Source organism: Lissotriton vulgaris, chromosome 1_1 (genome assembly GCF_964263255.1).
Source record: "Lissotriton vulgaris chromosome 1_1, aLisVul1.2, whole genome shotgun sequence".
NCBI lineage: Eukaryota > Metazoa > Chordata > Amphibia > Caudata > Salamandridae > Lissotriton > Lissotriton vulgaris.
Genome location: NC_141685.1, coordinates 365,530,256 through 365,549,434, shown reverse-complemented (window position 1 = coordinate 365,549,434; position 19,179 = coordinate 365,530,256).

The window sequence follows — 19,179 nt, the reverse complement described above, 5'->3', positions numbered from 1 at the left end:
CTGACATACAAGCGTATTATTTGGCATCCCACCCTATTAATATCAATGGCTGGCTATACTCTCCTCAAGAACACGCTACTTTTGATTAGAAAGATCTCAATGGGGGACAAAGTATTGTCTACACTGTCTGCATGGAGGCTGTGGGACAACTTGGCTCCTTCCTGCCACTCAGGTAGCCATGGTAGCATGGGCTAAGGCGATGAAAGCTACTGGAAGGTATCAGATACCCACCAGAATGACCAGCTGTGGGAGGGGGAAGTGGTTACCTGACCTGAATAAGCTAGCAGGTTTTCAGGCGTGGGTCCGGATCTCCAGAGTGGGCAATCTTATGGGACATGGAGACATCGCCCAGTTGTCTTTTTTCAGTGAGAATATGGTATGCACAGCAGCCAGTTTCTTAAATATGCACAGGTGCGAAATGTGAGGAGTGGCCAGGGCCTTCCAGGGGAGGGTCTCCCAGAACTTGCTTCGGAGAGGAGGGTGTTGATGGAGGAACAAGAATGTGGTGCAATCTCCTACACCTACAGATCTCTCATCAATAATAAACCTCATGGCCTCGGGGGCTTAAGCGAGAAATGAACAGCGGACGTGGGTACGTACCATGGACAATATCGACTGGGATGCAGCATTGATGCATCCCAGAGAAGTCGCTATTAACACACAACTCAGAATAATCCAATATAAAATTCTCCTTTGCGTCTTCTACGACAGGAATCGTCCACATGCCATGGGGAGGGCCCCTGACTCATGTTGCTTGCAACCTAATGATACTGAAGGTTCCTTTTTCTATAACATTTGTTCTTGTTCTCAAATACAATCATATTGGCAACTTATAGTTGGAGAGCTTAGTGCTATACTCTCATTGCCCCTTCTATTTCATCCCAAATTTCTTCTTTTGGGTATTCCCATGACGTTGATCTGACCTGAGCCTAACTACTGTTTTGTGATTTTTAGGTTTCGCATGTCGAAAGCTGCGCAAGCAGCGTTTCGTGCAGGCGAAATCTTTTGTTTTGCAGTATGACTGTTTGTCCCGCCTCTGTTTACCATTGGCTAGCTCCATAAATGGAGGCTAGCCATTGGAAAACAGAGGTGTCCGTCATTCAGCGAGGCGACTCGTGGGCGATCCTGAGAATTTTTCTCATCCGGCCCCTTTTAGGACGTCAGTGTGGCGGTGGGCAGGGTTTATTTTTTGGGTCGTCAAAGTTTCTTTTTGTCATTCCGCGGCTGACCGCTGCCGGAGGAAGTCAAGGTGAGTGCCTTTCTTGCCGTTTCCGCCCCCTCCCGCTGTCCGTGCCTTTCCTGCCCTTCCTTCCCGCTGTCCGTGTCTTTCCCGCTGTCCGTGTCTTTCCCGCCCCCCCTCCCGCTGTCCGTGTCTTTCCTGCCCCCCTCCCGCTGTCTGAGCCTTTCCCGCCCCCCCTCCCGCTGTCCGTGCCTTTCCTGCCACCCCTCCCGCTGTCCGTGCCTTTCCTTGTTTTACTTCCTGTCCCTTTAACCCGGTGATCCCCGGCGCCCTGTCCCTCTGACCAGCTGCCACCCACAGAATCCGTTCACAGGCACACTGTCCCTTTAAAGCCGGGCTGCCCCCATACCTACTCCTCCAGCCCGCCTGCACCTGCAGCGCACAGGCATCACCGACAGGGAGGGGGTAGCAGGCAGGGAGGGAGGACAGTAAGCAGGGAGGGCAGTAGAATGGGCCTCTGCCGAGGGTCTAAAGGCCCTGGGGACGGGGGCAGGGCGAGGACCGGGCAGTATCCATCCGAGGCGGCGTTGCACGCACCCCAGCAGGGCCCGGGGGGTCACTGAGCAGCCCCCACCTGAAGAGATCTAGGACCCCCACCCCCCAAACACCTGCAGAGGGGACGCGGCATCATGAAGAGGACTCCTGTCACAGAAAGGAGCGATTTTAATGATTTCTATAGCGCCCACAACAAGCGGAACTGTGCATTGGTGCTTCAAAAAGCACCTGTTCTCTCTGAGAAGAAGCTCTCGGGTGCAGGAGCACCCTCTGAACGGATCGCCAAGCCCAGCCTAAGAGGAGGGAGCACCCTCCACGCACGCTCACGCCCCCGCCCGCCCGCCCATCATCCATCACTGCCAGGGAGGGAGGCTGCCGGTGATTAATGGCTGCGCTGTCACCCTGACCGAGTGAGCAGAGCCTGGCATCAGCCCCCCCAGGAGCCATCAAGGCACCTGCTGCCCCAGCAGCAGCCCATCCCACTGCAGCAAAGCACTCCCTGCTGCCCCAGCCCCCACCCCTTCCTAGCCCCCCCCCAGCATCCGAAACCACCATCCGCTATCACCCAAGTACCCACCCAGCCACTGGGGCACCCGCTGACCCTTTATCTGTCCTCGCTGGACCCCGGTACCGCAGCCCTGACACCCCCCAATCACCCCTCCCGCCCCAGCATCCACCATTCCCAATAGCACCACAGCCACCTGTTGCCTCAGCAACCCCCATGCCGCCGCTGCATAGAGCCCTCCCCTGACCTCTGTGACCCACCCCCTTGTCGCACCTCCCCCCCCACAATACCACCCCCACGCGCCTCAACAGAGTAAGAGCCCGGGAACGCACTCCCACCAGTGACCTGCGGGGACCCCCAGAAGTGCACTGCAGGCCCTGCGCTCATTCAGCTGTTTTACTGGAATTCGAACCTGGGACCGGCATATTACACATGCACAGATCTCCGCAGTCCGTGCATCAACCCGCTCAGCTATCTGAATTGGAATTTTTTACCAGTAGTTAGCGGACAGAGGTCCGCATCAGGTGCACAACCCACTTGGCTATCTTACCAGGACTGGAATGGTTTTACACGTGGCATTCAGACCTCTGCGGTAAACAGTTGTGTGTTCTGAATGTAGTGGAAACCTGGGAGCTGATACTGCAAGCTCCAAACCTGCCGAACTACCTTGCTAGCACTGGGCCCGCAAATAGTGCACGCATTTCTGCAGCTGGCACTCTTGATTTGCACCGACGCAGTTGAACCCCTCAGGGCACTCAAAGCTAAGACCTGCACGTTGCACCCAGACCTCCCAGTGGCAGGGGCCTTAACCCACCCGCCTGTTATACCAGTGTCATCTACCACGACCCCCTAAGCCCCTTTCACCCATCCCTTCACTCTTGTCTCGGCTCTATACTTGCCAAACCTTCATTCCAAGACGCCTTCCAGTTACCCCAATCTCTCAGTCCACCTCCCCTTCATTTCCTCCTCCCTGCCTGTCTCTCCTGAGTCCGTCTTCTCCTCTGGTGCCCCTTCTTCCCACCATCAGTTCACGACCCTTCGCCTCACCTACCCCTCCATCACTCCACACAGACCCCCGCTGCATACCGTGTGTTATTCAACTCCATCCCCTGCCGAGCCTCAGCCAGGCTCCCTTCCAACCCTCTCATCCTATCCTTCTCACATCTCCTTCACTTCGTCCCTCCATCTCTCCACTACCCGGTTTCACTCAGCCATTCTTCCCTCTGCAGCCAGCTTGTCCGGCCCCCATCCTTCAGCTCTCCTGACGTTTCTTCTCTTCATCTCCTCCCTCGTCTCCCCCCTTCCATTCCGGCCCCTTCCCTTCGTACCCACTTCCTACGACCCTCCCTATTCCTACACCCAATAACTCTATCCCTCCCTCGTCCTTGTATACCACGTCCACCATCCGTCCTTGGCGCCCCACCCCCCTCCCTACGGCCCCCTCGTCCCTCCTTCACCCCATCTCTTTTTGCCCGCCATCCCCCATTCACAGCATAATTTGAAAAAGTGTGGGCAGAGGGTGAGGTGGGGAGCAAGAAGGGGGAAGGAAGGGAGAGAATCGGGTGCTAGAAAAGTTTACGCTACATAAAACTGCATTAAGTAAAATAAATACTTGCACCCATTCACAGCATTATCTGAAAAAGTGGGGAGCTAGAAGGGGGAAGGAAGGGAGAGAATCGGGTGCTAGAAAAACTCGAGGAAGATTACTTCATATGATTTTTTACACCTCGTTTTATTTTATTTTAATTGTAACGGATCTTTGTGTAGAGTGCAGAGTGAGTGTGTAGAGTGCAGAGTAGTGAGTGCAGAGTGCAGAGTAGTGAGTGCAGAGTAGTGAGTGCAGAGAGCAGAGTAGTGAGTGTGTAGAGTAGTGAGTGCACAGTAGTGAGTGTGCAGACTAGTGAGTGCAGAGTGCAGAGTGCAGAGTAGAGAGTGCATAGTAGGGAGTGCAGAGTAGGCAGTGCAGAGTAGGGAGTGCAGAGTAGGGAGTGCATAGTAGGGAGTGCAGAGTAGGGAGTGCAGAGTAGAGAGTGCAGAGTGACTAGGGAGTGCTAGGGACTGCATAGTGACTAGGGAGTGCTAGGGAGTGCAGAGTGACTAGGGAGTGCAGCATGACTAGGGAGTGCAGAGTGACTAGGGAGTGCTAGGGAGTGCAGAGTGTCTAGGGAGTGCTAGGGACTGCAGAGAGACTAGGGAGTGCTAGGGACTGCATAGTGACTAGGGAGTGCTAGGGAGTACAGAGTGACTGCAGAGTGACTGCTAGGGAGTGCAGAGTGACTGCAGAATGCTAGGGAGTGCAGAGTGACTGCTGAGATTAAGCTAATGGCAATGTAAATGACAATGCCATTTATTTATCTGTTTTCAAAACCAACACATAAATACAAATTTTGTCATTTACAATGCCAATAGCTCTAACTTTTCCAAAGGCGAAACCATTGCATTGTAAATGCTTGTTTACTGATGGTGGCTAAGAGGGAGGTTGTAAAGTACTTGGGGGCGGAGAGTAGCTCTACACTAGAGTGGAGAAGAGGGGATGATATGTACATGGCTGCGTAAAACGTGACATATTTGAGTAGGGGGTGTCCCAGAAAATTCAGGAAAATTTGGGGTAAATGGATATTGTATTACTTGTTAGACATTCCATTGAAGGAACATATGAGTTCATAAGAAGGGGAGGGGGGAATGACACCAGAAGTATATTCAATGGTAATAGATGCTGTGGTGCGCTGTGCTTTTTACTGTGTCCATAACTAATATTGTCACACAATCACAATTTGGCATGTGTCTGCCCTGCAGCATTTATGGACACCTAATATTAATATTTCAACAAAAAAAATACCTTACCGTTCTTTATATACCAGCCATGCTAATCCCAAACAGCAACTGAAGAAGATCAATCCAATAACAACAGCGCTTGCAAACAGAGCAGAGGCTAAATTATTGAAAGGACCTAAATAAAAGATTAGAAAGCAGCATTAGATATAGTCAGATTTTGATTTGTTTACTGTAGCCAGCTTAAACTGTCCACTTAATAATATCATAAAAGTTAGTAGCTTACGTGTTAGTATACAACACCATATTCAACATCTGTGAAAAATAACACTTCCGAAGTCGGTCAATAAAAACAACATTGAAAATACATAATTTATTTGGTTCATCTTATAATAACACAAATATTTGGCAAAGGAGGCATCATCACAAACATCATAGAATCAGTAAGGATTTTGTGAACACGGATCTTTCATTTGCGTTATTGAAATATGAATTATGGTATGGATCTAAGTAGGCTCGGATATTTTTTTCAACGTGAACCTAGCTAGCTAGCAACAAAGCACTGTATAGGGGGCATGCCATGTTTGGTCTACATGTTCGAGGGGTCAGAAGTAGTAGGCAGAGTTCCAAAAAGGATGAGAAGTCAGCCTATTTGAGATGAGGTTATTTTCCTTGAAGAAATGAGTTTTATTTTTCTTTCTGAATCAAAGCAGGGTTAGTGCTGTTCTGGTATCAGAGGGGATGTTGTTCCTAATCCTAAGGGCACAGGCCGAAAAGGCTTGTTTTCCTATTTTTCGGTCATGCAGGACTTAGCCTCTAACCCTGCAATTTCAGAGCAACTTATTTGGTTACACCCTGTAGGAAAGTGCCCTTTTTTGCATGGTTACCCCCCCTACTGTTTGCCGGACATCTGATGCAACCTGACTTGATGTGCCCTGGGTCCCTGCCAATCAGGTTCCCAGGACCTGTGTTCTTTTCCAAGCCTGCAACTTTGTATCCACAATTGGCAAATCCCAGGCCACAGGTAAGCCCCTTGTAAAAGGTACCATGGGTACCAAGGGCACTATGACTGGGGAAGGCCTCTAAAAGCTGCAGCATCTATTGTGCCACCCTTAGAGGCCCTGCACCTTAATACAAACACACACTGCTACTGCAGGCTGCATGTTTTGGTGTAAAGAAAATAAAGTGTAGTCTTGTGTGCCATGCCTACAACCCACTGCCTGAGGCCATGGTAAGTCACCCCTCTACGAGGGTGCACTAGACCTAAGGTGAGGGTACAGTGGCATGAGCCCTGTACCCCTGCTGGGCCTAAGTCCATTCTTAGGCATTGTAAGTGTAATAAAGCAATAAAGAATACGTGTTCTGGGAGTCGGTCATTAGAACTCCTCAGCTCCATATTTACTTTACTAAAAACTGGGAAGATTGGTAGCAAACTTATCAGCACATTAAACCCACACAGATGCCAGTGTGGTATTTAATGTAAAATGCACTCAGAGGGCATCTTATAGATGCCCCCTGCAAATTGACCAGCGCTTGTGTGGTTCTGAATGGTTAACCATAATTTGCCACCACCAGACAGGTTTCTGTATTCCTGGATAGAGAGCCTCTGCTCTCTGGATCAAGAAACAAAGCCTATCCTGGGAATAGGTGTTAGGCCTGCCACCCCTGCCTTTTGCTGCCCCCACCAACTGCACCCACTGGTTCGGATCCCCACTTTGGGCGGGATAATCAGCACGAAATCCAACTAGGAAGGGAGGTGTGCCCAACTTTGCCAGCCCCACCCCTCAAGTGAGGGGGGAAAGGTGAAGCACACATACCAGTCCCCTGCATCTTGAAGATGAGGGGACCCAGCCAATTAACAAGTGGCTCAGGCTTCCTCCCACTTGAGGGTGGCCTAATAAGTGGTGTACTCACCCCAAGGAAGGGACCCATTGGTCCCGACCTGCACACCCCTTTAAATACCTTTAAAATGAGTATTTAGGGGCAAGCCTGGACCTTGCCTCCTCAGATTTGAGGAAGAAAGAAGAAGAACTGAAAAGCCGTGCTGTCCCAGAACAAAGAAGAGTAGTAGTGCTTTATTGTGCAGTTAATAAAAACCATTACAAATAGCCATCGACAATAAAAGAAAGCAGATTATAAAAGACAGTTAAAAACAATTAGCAAAAAAAAATCAAATATAAAAGTAATTGAAGGAGTGTTCGTCCACCACTCGATACACGTGTGTTTCTTCAAAGAGGATTTTGGGCCTTGGGCCAAGCCCTACTCGCCTGTCCCGTCTATGACCTGCCTACAGCAAGAACCATGGCGAGTCAAGCAGTAGCAACCCCCAAAGCCCGGAGGGCCTGCGACCTTCCTACAGACTCACCTCCAAAATACAGATTCCGTTGTCTCCGCGATTTGGCACCACTCTGCACCCGATGTCCACTGCCGAGTTTGAGTGGCCCAAGCCCCCCACCAAGGAGGTCTCCCCAGAGATCCTGACCTGGTGTCTGGCAATCCCCGACCACCCTCAAGACTCCCGACGACACCTGCAGCCTCAACCTGAAGGGTCCCCATGACCGCGACCGGAGCTGGTAAGAAAACCCGACCCCAGAAGACACCCCTGCACCCGATGCCTTGGGGAGGCCCAACCCAGAGTGTCCAGGCATCCGCCAATACCCCAACTTACCTCTCCAGCTAATGGTCACCTTCAGGAAGCCTCCCTGCCCGAGTCAGCAGCGAATTTCCAAAACCAAAGGTCTACTTTTGAAATCACAGGGTTCACCATGTCCAACTTGCACCCTGCAGCCGGCTGCCCCAGTGCCGCTGGTGGTGCTGCTCCTGTGCTGATCGTTGTCCCTTGCAGTGCTGACCTTAACCCCAGGAGCTTTGCTCCCACACCCAAGTATCCTGCTCCTCCGCAGTCCCTAAGCGAAAACCCCTTAGCCCCATTGGCTAACATTGGGCCCCTGCACTCCGCAACCGGCCGCGGCAGTGCCGTTGGTGGTGTAACTTGAGTGTATTGCTAGACCTTGGGATACCTTGGTCCTAACCCCCAAAACTCGCCCCTGTAAGTTGAGTACTTACCTTCCAAACCAATAACCATTTTTCTCCCATAGAAACCCATGATATGAGATTCTGGGCCTAAATATTTTCTTAGTGTGTGTTGGAAAGTCATCCTGTGCCCTGGGCACTCCCCAACTTTTTGATCACTGGTACTGGAGGTAACTGACCCTTGACTCTGCCTAACCAGGCACAGGGCCAGTGCTGTGCTGAAATAGGCACATTTAGAATACAGTGAAAACATCTACATACACTAGGGTACGCTCTGGGTTAGGGTACCCCTGTGATTGGCATGGCCTACCCTATAAGGCCATAGTACATAATAGGGCAGGTGGATTGAAACTACCTATCAGTCCCTTTCATATGATAATGCATTACTGTTTAGAGGCCAGCAGTGCTTTCTGCACTTGCATGTGTGCACTGCTGAAGCCTAAGCTCAGTTTAAAAGTAGCCCTGTTTTGCAGGACTGCTTTTAAAATGTAAATTGTGCCCAAACTCGACTTTGGTGTTTGGGGCACCTAAAAATGGTTGACCTACAATGTTTGGACATATTAGGTACCCCCAGGGTCTTCCCTGGGTGTCCCCGGGGTGAGAGACTCAGGTATTTGTAAGGAGCATCATTATAAAATGAGTTTTATATGCTCTGGGTTAAGTGAAATGTCACATTTCACTCCCCACATTGTGATAAAGTGCTGCCCAAAATCGACTTTGGTGGTAGGAGCACTGTGGAGGGAGGAACTGCAATATTGTTACACATTCAGAACCCCTAAAGTCTCCCCTAAGTGTTCCTGGGGTGAGGGTCCTGTAAATATATGTAGAGTACTTATAAAATATGTTTTTATAAGCCCTGATGCTTAAAAAATGGCCCAAGTAATTTTTCCCATTGCAAATCTCATGCCACATAGGTTAACACAGCAAGATGTTTTTAACTACTAACTCTTGATAGGAGAAGGCTAAAAATACCATTCAAAGACTTGCTAGAATTGTATTAATAAATCCAACAATATGATATTGTTGAATTTCTCCTAAAATGTACAGACAAGAATTTATAAGACTTTCTTGTTTGTAAGCCCAGATTCAACCTTCCAGTGGTCTATCCTGATTGGTCAGAGTTAGGTGGATTAGCCAGGATTCTTTGAAGAGGTGATAAAGAGCTCCTGGACTTAAGCAGCTCTGCTGGTAGGCAGTGTTCTGTTACACAGGAATGCCAGTGCAGGGGGGAGTCGTAAAAAATTGACTTCAAGGGATGGGGAAGACACCAGTGTCGTTTACAACTCCACTCTTTTGACCCCAGACCAAATGCTAGGCTTAAGGAAGGAATGAGCAGATGCAAGAGGGAGAGACTATGCAGATTAGCCATCCTAGGGGTGTGTTTAGGCAGCTCTATTCTCCCTGCTGGAAAATGAGCCATTATGAATTTGGAAGAATTGGTGCACTCTTAGTGCCACACTCTGCAGGAAGTGGTCACACCTTTGGGTGGTACCCTGCAGCCCATTGGACAGGAGTGAACTCCTGCTTGACCCAGAGAAATTGAAATAAGTATCTGAGAAGGGCAGAGCCCCCTGATCTGCTGATTGAAACTTAAGAAAGCAAGACGAGCCACGCTGGAAGTTTGATGTGCATTTCCTAAGGCCTGCACCCTGAAGACTGCAATTCTGCACCATCTGAAACTACAGCCTGTGGATTACCTTGCTGTAAAAGGACCAAACAAGTGGACTCCCTGCAAGCTACAGGTTAACAGAGCTTACCTGGAACATCACCACCAAGGATCCTCAACCTAGAGAACTACCAGTGCATTTGTAATGGTTGTGTCCAAGTGGATTGTGGGAACTGAAGGCCTCAACTTTCAAGGACCATCTTGGAGATTCCAGACCCTTGGAGTGAGTTTGAGATACTTTAGGACCCTGTAGGGAACTTCAGGAAAAAGTTCCTAAAGTTTGGAGAACTTTGGAGCAACTTTGGAAAAAAGCTCCATAAGAGGACGGACTCAACCTGGCCAGCCAAGCCGCCTGACTTCAACCGCGAGCCGGCCTGCCGTCCAGGTTTGTCCATCTGAAAAGCTCCGTAGGTCCTACTTCCAGAGTTTGACCGGGAGTAGTCGAAATCCAAGGCCGGCAAACCCTCACTGAATCAGGCCTGGTAAAGAGCATTGAGGAACCCCACGAGAAAAAGGTCCGTAAAAGTTTCTAAGTCCGAACAAAGAAAAGGTAACCGGGAGCAAACGTGTAAGCTATGCCACCTGCCATCAACCGCGTGTTGGCCTGGATCCTTGGTTTGCCCCACTGGAATGCTCATGTTATGTATTATATTAGGACCCTATTGTAAATTTGCCGATTAATGCCCTTATATAGGTATAAATCACCACACCCTTATATAGGCATAGCAATCATAACCATAGTTAGGCATAGCTCATGCAGTCCAAATACGGCAGGGCTACTTCCATTAGTTCTGAAAATCCACAACGATTTCTTGGAAAACTCAGCTTCAGCAGCTAGGGACTTCCATTTGCTTGAATATTGATTTGTCCAATAACTCATGGAGTTTTGAAAGAACTGAGATTCTTTGATGCCGTTATTATGTCCAACTGTACGTCAAACTCGGCACCTTCAAGGTATAAATATGCCCACACTCGCCCAAGCAAACACATGGTGATTTGGAGCAGTTCGACTATCTACTTGCCCGATGCACCCTGCTACAGCAAGTGCCGAAGGAAGCCGACCCCCCAGCAGACGCACTGAGAGAGACGCTGTCTTTTCTCCTGCGAGAAATCCAGCTCCAGTGTTTCCAAGCTACCCGTGCAGGTTGTTGGGAAATCGACCTTCTTCATTCTAAACTAAGGTACAGAGCTGATTAGACCCTAAGAAAAATCTTGGACAGATTCTTGGCAAAAGAATACTACATTTATGCTACACCTCACTTACTTCTTCCCTCGTACTAAACTTAGGTTAGGTACACCGGTGTAGGTGTATTTTAGAAGCCCCAGTTGAGTACTTCTAGCCTCTGTTATTTATGTATGTTTTTTATCTATGGTTTAGGAACCATACAATGCTCTTACAGTATTATTTTATTCTACTCTTTCTACTGTATGCATTATATTTTACAACCAGTTTTACGATTGTAGCAGTTAATTTCTCATCTTTTTATTGAAAACGCCCGTTTCTCTATTTCTCTGCAACTCTGTAGAAATGAAGCATGCACGATTGACTGAGTGAAATACTTATCTATTGTTTCCGCAACTCTGAGAGAGATATTCTTATTTTTGGGAAACAAGGTTGTCATGTGTATGCGGTTGTCAGAAACTAGTCCCTTCTTATCTATTCAAGAAAGTTTCTAGTGATCTCTAAGTTAGCTGGCACACACACAATTAAGTTTAGTAGCAGTTCATTTCTTATGCTTGAGAAAGAAGACTGTTCAATAAATCCTTTTATTGAAAACGCCCATCTTTCTACTTTCTCTGCACCTTTGGTGAAAGGAAGCATGCACGATTGACTGAGTGAAATATCTATCTATTGTTTCCACGACTCTGAAGATACGTTTTATCTTGGGGAAACAAAGTTGTCATGTTTATGCAGTTGTCAGAAACTAATCCCTTCTTGTGAATTCGAGAACGTTTCCCGTGTCCTCTGAGCTAGCTGGCACACACAATTAAGTCTAGTATATTCGATTGAGACCAAGTCGACCTCAGTCCTACGTCTAATCTATAGGATATATTATTCCAATGTGCAGAGCCAATTGGGAATATAGGAACTACACTACATGGCGCCCAACGTTTGGTAAGGCACTAATTTAAGGACAGATACTAGAGTAACTCAGTCGTGCTTTTCACAGAGACCCCTTTTCCCGTAAAATACTCCAATAGACGTCTGGAGTGGGTTAAAGGATAAAATATCCGCCTTAAACTGAGTAGGACAAAAAATCCTATGTATTCGTTTTTGGTTTTGTTCGACGTTGAAGGATACAGTGTTCCAAAATATTGTGCACCTTATCTTTTGTTTCCTTGAACCTTGCTCTGCAAACCTTCATATACAATGACGGAGAGTGACGAAGAATTGGCTAGAGCTGCAGCAGCAGCACTTGCACAAAACCTAGAAAATACAGGTTTTAATGAAAATGACTTTGATGTAATACAAATCCCGGCAAATGTAAGAAAAATTATAACTTACAAACTCATAAATAATGGAGTAGTATCGAGAGGTGGTAAAGTAATATTTGTAATTGAGGCACATGAACATCGACAGAAAGAGGAATTCTATTCATGGATTCTATTTCCTGCAGCAAATCTAGTAACACATAAATTCCACTACTATAAAGTGGAGCAACCTCCAGCGGAATACGTTCCTTTCGAGGACGTTGCAATTCCACTAACTTACCAAGAGCATCGGCTCTGGTTTAAAGGTGCCCTACAACATCAAAATCACATTACCAGGCTTGGTCCACTAGGTAGACCAGGAGCTACATGGCTGGTACTAGCCAGCTATAAACCACATCCTGACATTGAGAGAATGTCAGATGTAGAACTTTTAGCTCAGCTAAAACAACTAATAAAAATACATAGACAATTGGTACAATATGTCATGCTGACTTTAACGGTCCAGCCTGCTATAAGAATTCAACAGCGCACCCCTCATCAGGGGCACACAAACAAAATCACACCACAGACTATACAGTCAGTAATCAGTAAGTTGCCTGCAAAAAGGGAGAAAATTCCATTCTGGTTAGCCTAGAAAATTACTCAAATTACTCAATTACTCAAGTAGAGGCAATCTGTTTGCTGATGGGGATTGCACCACACGTGGAGGACTGTGACACCTGGGGTACAGTCTTTGCATCAATCTACACAAAAACTCATGGTGTCCCGTCTATGATGGTAATACCAGGCGTTCTGAGACAGATTCAAAATGAATACGGTTCAGAACCGGCCTCAAATCTTGGTATGAAATTACTGAAAGATTTCAAACAGGTCTCAGCTATTTTATTAGCTAACATTGAAGGTGAAGCAGCATCGGTGGCAATCCGCAAAAAATTAACACTATGGCTGCTAAGGCAATTCCCCTCCTGTGCTGCATATGCATGATCCCCATTGTTCATGACGAGCTCAGCTCGTCATGAGCACAGCTCCAGGCTACCTCATGACGAGCTGAGCTCCTCATGAGCATGGAAGGGGTTAAAAGAACTTGATATTACTGAGCAACCGAATGAACTTGCCAGAATTATTGAAAAATCCTATGAAGAACTAGGTATAGATAGTTTAGGAGGGAAACCTGTAAAGCCCGAACTAACAGAAAATCTTGAAACAGTTATCAAAAATAATTTAACTACTCCTAAAAAGAAATGGGAAAACAGTAGACTGTCACTTCCTAAATAGATGCGCTTTCAGTCCAGAGGTAGATCTCCTCAAAAGGAACACTCTGAGAAGAGATATAACCTTAGACATAGGGATAATATAAGAAAACCTGATAGATATCAAGATACTGATACACGATCCTCTCGTACCTTTCAGACTTCCTCGCAGAAACACGAAAGAAGAGGACGGTCAGAACACAAAGAAGAACGCGTGAAGTTCAAAGACGATCAACAAGTTGCAAAAAATAAGAAAACTCAATTCTCCAAAAAGAAGGTAGCAAGTATTAAAATCAGACATGCAGAGGATCTTGAGGACACAGCTCAAGAGCGGGGAGTGGGCCCAGACAATGCTGGACAGTGCAGCAGAGGTCACCATAGCTCGCAGGATCCTGAAAGATCATCTGGAGACAGTGGATCTGAATGAATACATTCAGGTTGAAACTGCCGACACCAGGGTTAGTGTACCCCACAAGTTATATGAAGTAACACTCCGAATAGAGGGGGATATAACTAGGAAAATAAAAGCACTCTTTTGAGAAAAACTATCTAAGGGTTATGACATCCTTCTAGCTGAAAAAACTGGCCACCCGAATTTGTCAGGGAGTGCCCACATGGCGAAGAAATCATTATGCCAGCCTTCTCTAATCATATTCCTATTCATGAAAAATACACCTATGCCAGAAAATGGGCCGTGGCTCAGGCTCCAGCATTATATAAATATCATGTGGGATGGGATGAGGACACTCCTCACCATAAAATCCAGTTAAAAAAATCAACCTACTGCTCAGAGACAGTATCCATTAAAGCAGCAAGCTGAAGAACAAGCCAGGGAGTTCTTAGATCAACTTGAATACCAAGGGGTGATTGAAACATGCACCTCGTCAAGGAACAATCCTTTGTTTCCTGTCTGCAAACCAGATTAAACATATCATCTAGTTTTGGATTTCAGACATTTAAACTCTTGTTGCAAAACTTTTGCAGTACAAAATTCACACAGTGCAGCACTGATGAATAACATTGTTCGCAAGAAATATAAAACGACATTAGATATTTCAAACGGTTTCTTCTGTCAAAATATTGCACCAGAATACAGGTATTTGACCGCTTTCTCAATAATGGGGACACAGCAACACTTCTGTCACCTCCCCAAGGGATTCAAGAACAGTCCTGAATTATTTTCAGCCAGAGTAACGGAGTTACTACAAATGTATGATGATGAGGCATTATCTTATGTTGATGACATCTATCTTACAGATGATGATTTGGACAGGCACTTGAACAGGGTGAACACCATAATACTTGGATTCGCCTCAGAAGGGTATACATTCAATTTTAACAAATCAAGAATTGCCCACCTCAACGTCCTATTCTTAGTATATGAACTTTCAAGTGAAGGCAAAAGCCTGGCAGCAAACTGTTTAGAAAAATGTGCACTGCTCCAAACTCCAAAAACGCTGAAAAACCTACAGTCAATTCTAGGATTCCCTAAACTTTGGAAGAACTTACATTCTAAATTACGCAGAAAGAGTTAAACCGCTCTACGAATTAATCAAACCTGATTTCAAACCCACTAATTGGACTCAAAAACACACAGAAATTTTGCGTTCAGTGCAAACAGACATGTTAGCAACAAAACACTTACAGACACGGGACAATGTACACAACCTTGTAATCCGAATCACCCCTGGGAGATGCGGATTCACATACCTAACCTTTAACGAAGGTGAAAAGGTCCCAATAGCTTACAAGTCACACTTGTACAGTAACGCTGAAATGAAATTCACTTCAACAGAAACAATTCTGACAGCGGTTCAGACTGCTGTAGCAAAGGAGAGAGCCCTAGCACAGGGTAAACACATTAAAATCGTTACACCTGTACATGCCTTAGAGGCAGTGACAAAGGCAAGCATTCCAAATGTAAAAGCTCTACATCCTACATGGATACAATGGGTTAATTCTCTTGCTGCAACAGACGTTGAATACGTTTTTGTCCCTTACTTGAAGACATAAGAATTTCTCCAATACGAACAAGAATGTCCTCTGCCTACTGAAATTCTACCTTTAGAACATTACGGCTGTATAATATACACAGACGGATCAGCACAGCCCGCAGTGCGCGATTGTTAAAGGTCGCTGGCACAATGGTATATTCAGACCTATGGTCACAAAAACTCAATCTCTTGGAGACTGTACAGCTCAGCCAGCTGAACTACATGCTTTCAAGATGGCGCTTGAAAATACCGATCGCGAATTGCCCACACTCAGTGTGCGATTCGTATTACTGCGTCCAGTCTTACAATGAACATCTGCAGACCTGGGTTCAAAATGGTTTTAAAGACGTAAAAGGTGGCAGAATCAAGCATAAAATGCTTTTGGAACAAGTAGTTCTTTTACAGAAAGAACTACAAAAGACTCACGTGATCCATACACTGATTCATCAGCGTGATGGCGTTCACGTTGAAGGGAATTCATTGGCTGATGAAGCCGCGAAGGCAGCTGTGCAAACGGCTTCGTAGCTGCTATTACTCATTCAAAAACAAAAATAGACAGCAAAATAATGCAAGCTGTCACTGCTTCAATAAAGGACAGTGGTAAAACATTACCAAAAAGCTTTCCACTAAAGTACTCATATATAACTGATGCAAATAATGTTCCTTTTGCTCGAATCCCTGGAGTGTGGGATAGAGTAATCCCAAACATTGAACACAGGTTAGGACTAATTTTAGCAGCACATGAAGGGTTTGCCTCTGCACACGCAGGTGTTTATGTCACAGTTTCATTATTAAAACAGCGATATTGGTGGCCACGCATGAGGAAACAAACCGGAAACTATGTTTTGGAATGTTAAATTTGCCAGAAAATGAAAGTTTCAACAGTGTAATGCCCGGCGCAGTCGCCCCTTCTGATTTCAGATAAACCACTAGCGTGTGTTTACCTGGACCACTGTGGTCCCTTACAAAGGGATGGCAACTATAAATACATCATGGTTGCAGTGGATTCATGCTCAAGATTCATTTGGATGTGGCCTCAGCGCTCGGTTGACGCCCGAATTGTTATAAAAGATTTGCAAGGCTTTATCGGCACATATGCAATCGGCACGCTACATTCTGACCAGGGTCCTGAGTTTAGCTCTAGGGCTTACTAAGAGGCCATGGCCAGCTTGGGCGTTGAATTGCGATTTTCAAGTCCATTCCATCATGAGGGAAATTCGGTTGAGAGAAAAAAACATGACATAAAGCAATCTATAACACCTAGGGTATTAGGTTCGGGTGATGGGTGGGTCAAACATCTAATAAATGTCCAACGTAGTCTTAATAACCTGCCAAGAAATTCTCTGGGTGGAATCACTCCATATGAAATCCTTTTTGGTACTAGAATGTTGGTTGAAGACCTCGATCGTCACACTTCAGTGGTGGAACAAAAACCCTTTGATATCAAAGATCGTTTGGCTGTTTTACAGAACTTAAATGAAACAAGAAGAAGTCTAAGCAATACCAGCGAAAAGCCAACGACTACTGAAGATAAACCACCTGTCCCAGTAAGACCTGTCTGGATTCCAAACATTGGGGATTTGGTCAGGGAGAAAATAGCGGACAAGAAGGAATTTGGGCCTTCTTACAGAAAACCTGTACCTGTACTAGCAATCCACAGATCAAGAACAGTGCCACTGCCACCCCTTGCTGGACAAAAGGAGAACCGGTATGTGCCAATTGACCTGGTAAAACCACACCATGTGGCCGATAATAAGTAGTAGGCCCAGTGGACACTCAAGATGTAGCAGACGACCAAATCTTGCTACTATCCAAGAGGTTAAAACTGAAAGACTCATCACCTTTGAAGTTTCTAAAGTGAGAAAAGAAGGACTATGCAATAAAACCATGGAACCTGTGCCTCTTGAAACCCAAATAACAGTTCGTCAAGAAACTCCTATCTACAATGATGTAGCATCTGACTATACAAACATGTCAAGGGAACAAGCAACTTCAGCGATTTCAAATAATGCGGATGCAATACCAACAATTGACAGAACTGCCTCTGAGTATTTTATCAACTATGATAACTTTTCTGAGGATCCCAGTGAACCTGAAACTACGCCAGCAAACGAATCTTTCAAGGGAAAAGTAAAGGAACTTGGTCAAAAGCTTACAAATACATATCTGGTTTCACCAAGGGTTGAACTTTGGATTGTGTTAGGTGTACTTTATCTCCTGCTATGGCTCATTCTTGTGTTAAGATTGGGAAAGCTGATAGATGGAAAACACATTAAAATGGACACAGCAAGTAATAACATCAACTTGCTCCTGAAGCCACACAAATCATCTCATTGTGAAAAACGAGATCTGTCATCAGTGAACATCACAGCGGTCCCACTACATGGTGGAATAGCTTGGAATACAACTGAATATGACATTTATGGCCCTGTTGAGCTGCTAAAGATTTCTCATCAATTTAAGGTTTCCTTGAGTGATTTCATTTTACCCAGCACATTTTCTGATGATTGGGACTTTGAGACTGTTAATAACATGATGGCAGACTTAGAAATGTCAGCAAAGTTTACAAAGCATGAATACTTAGACGGTTCATCAAATTATGAAGAAATGTATTGTTGTAATAATTTTGGCCATCATTACTTGCATAAATCTGCAAAACCTAGAAATGTTTTAACTTATAATCAATGGGAACATTGTCCAACACCTCCAAAAGGTAGTTCTAAAACGTTTCTTAGAAAATTTCCATATTTTAATGGTTTTAATGTTACAAACCCAGAAAGCTTTTACTTTAAAAATGTGAATAAGACAGGCATGGAAAGTATGTTGACAAATTGTAAACACATTTATTCTGCTACCTTTTATGCTCAATTGTCCACCTTAGGCTTTTGGAAAGACAACATTGAGACAAAAACTGTTGACTGGCAGGTACAAGGTTTAGAAGCATTGTTTAGAACCTGCATTATCCCAGAACAAATACTGTTCTTAAATGACACTGTTCAACAGACATCTTGTCTTGGCCTGGCTAAGATAAAAGATTTAAACAAACCGTCCATACCTAAGCCCACACCTGATAGTAATTTAACTTCAGGTGAGGAGGTAGACGTAAATTATATTTTAAAACAGAACAGAACAAATCATGAATGGAAAAAATGGTTAATCTGGCCCACAGACACAAATAACTGTCAAGATAGATTCCTGAACAAGACACAAGGGTTCACAGTAACTCGACCAGATCCAAGATACATCCAAAGACAATGTCCAGGGATAATAACAACTTACAGTGTAGGAAAACTATGCCTTGATTGGCTACAGAAATCCACACTCCCGGAAATAAAACAACACTTATCTTTGCTTAAAGATGGCGTTGATTTACGAGAATTCTTACTAGGACCTCGTAATCAACGTCATAAACGTTTCATATATGCCAGTATATACGCTGCTTACAATAAAGCATGGAAAGTCACGCAAATGGAAACAGCAGAAAGAATACGAGTAATTGATCATATTAATTTAGAGAAATCGCTCTCTGTAGTTGACAATGGGTTAACAACTCTGTCGTCCAGAATATATTCTTCGGACAGCATTGTATCCTCTGCCATAGACATAATGGAACAGGACCTGCTAATGTTACAACATGGCCAGTCTCAATTACGTTCTATAATGCTGTTAGGCTTGACGTTGCAAAACCTTAGTTCTGGCTATGTGCCTTGGTGTCTAATCAACACTACGTCATTGTTTACTGTATTTAACCTTACAGATAAACAAATCTCGTTCGCACAGAGGGGTGCAGA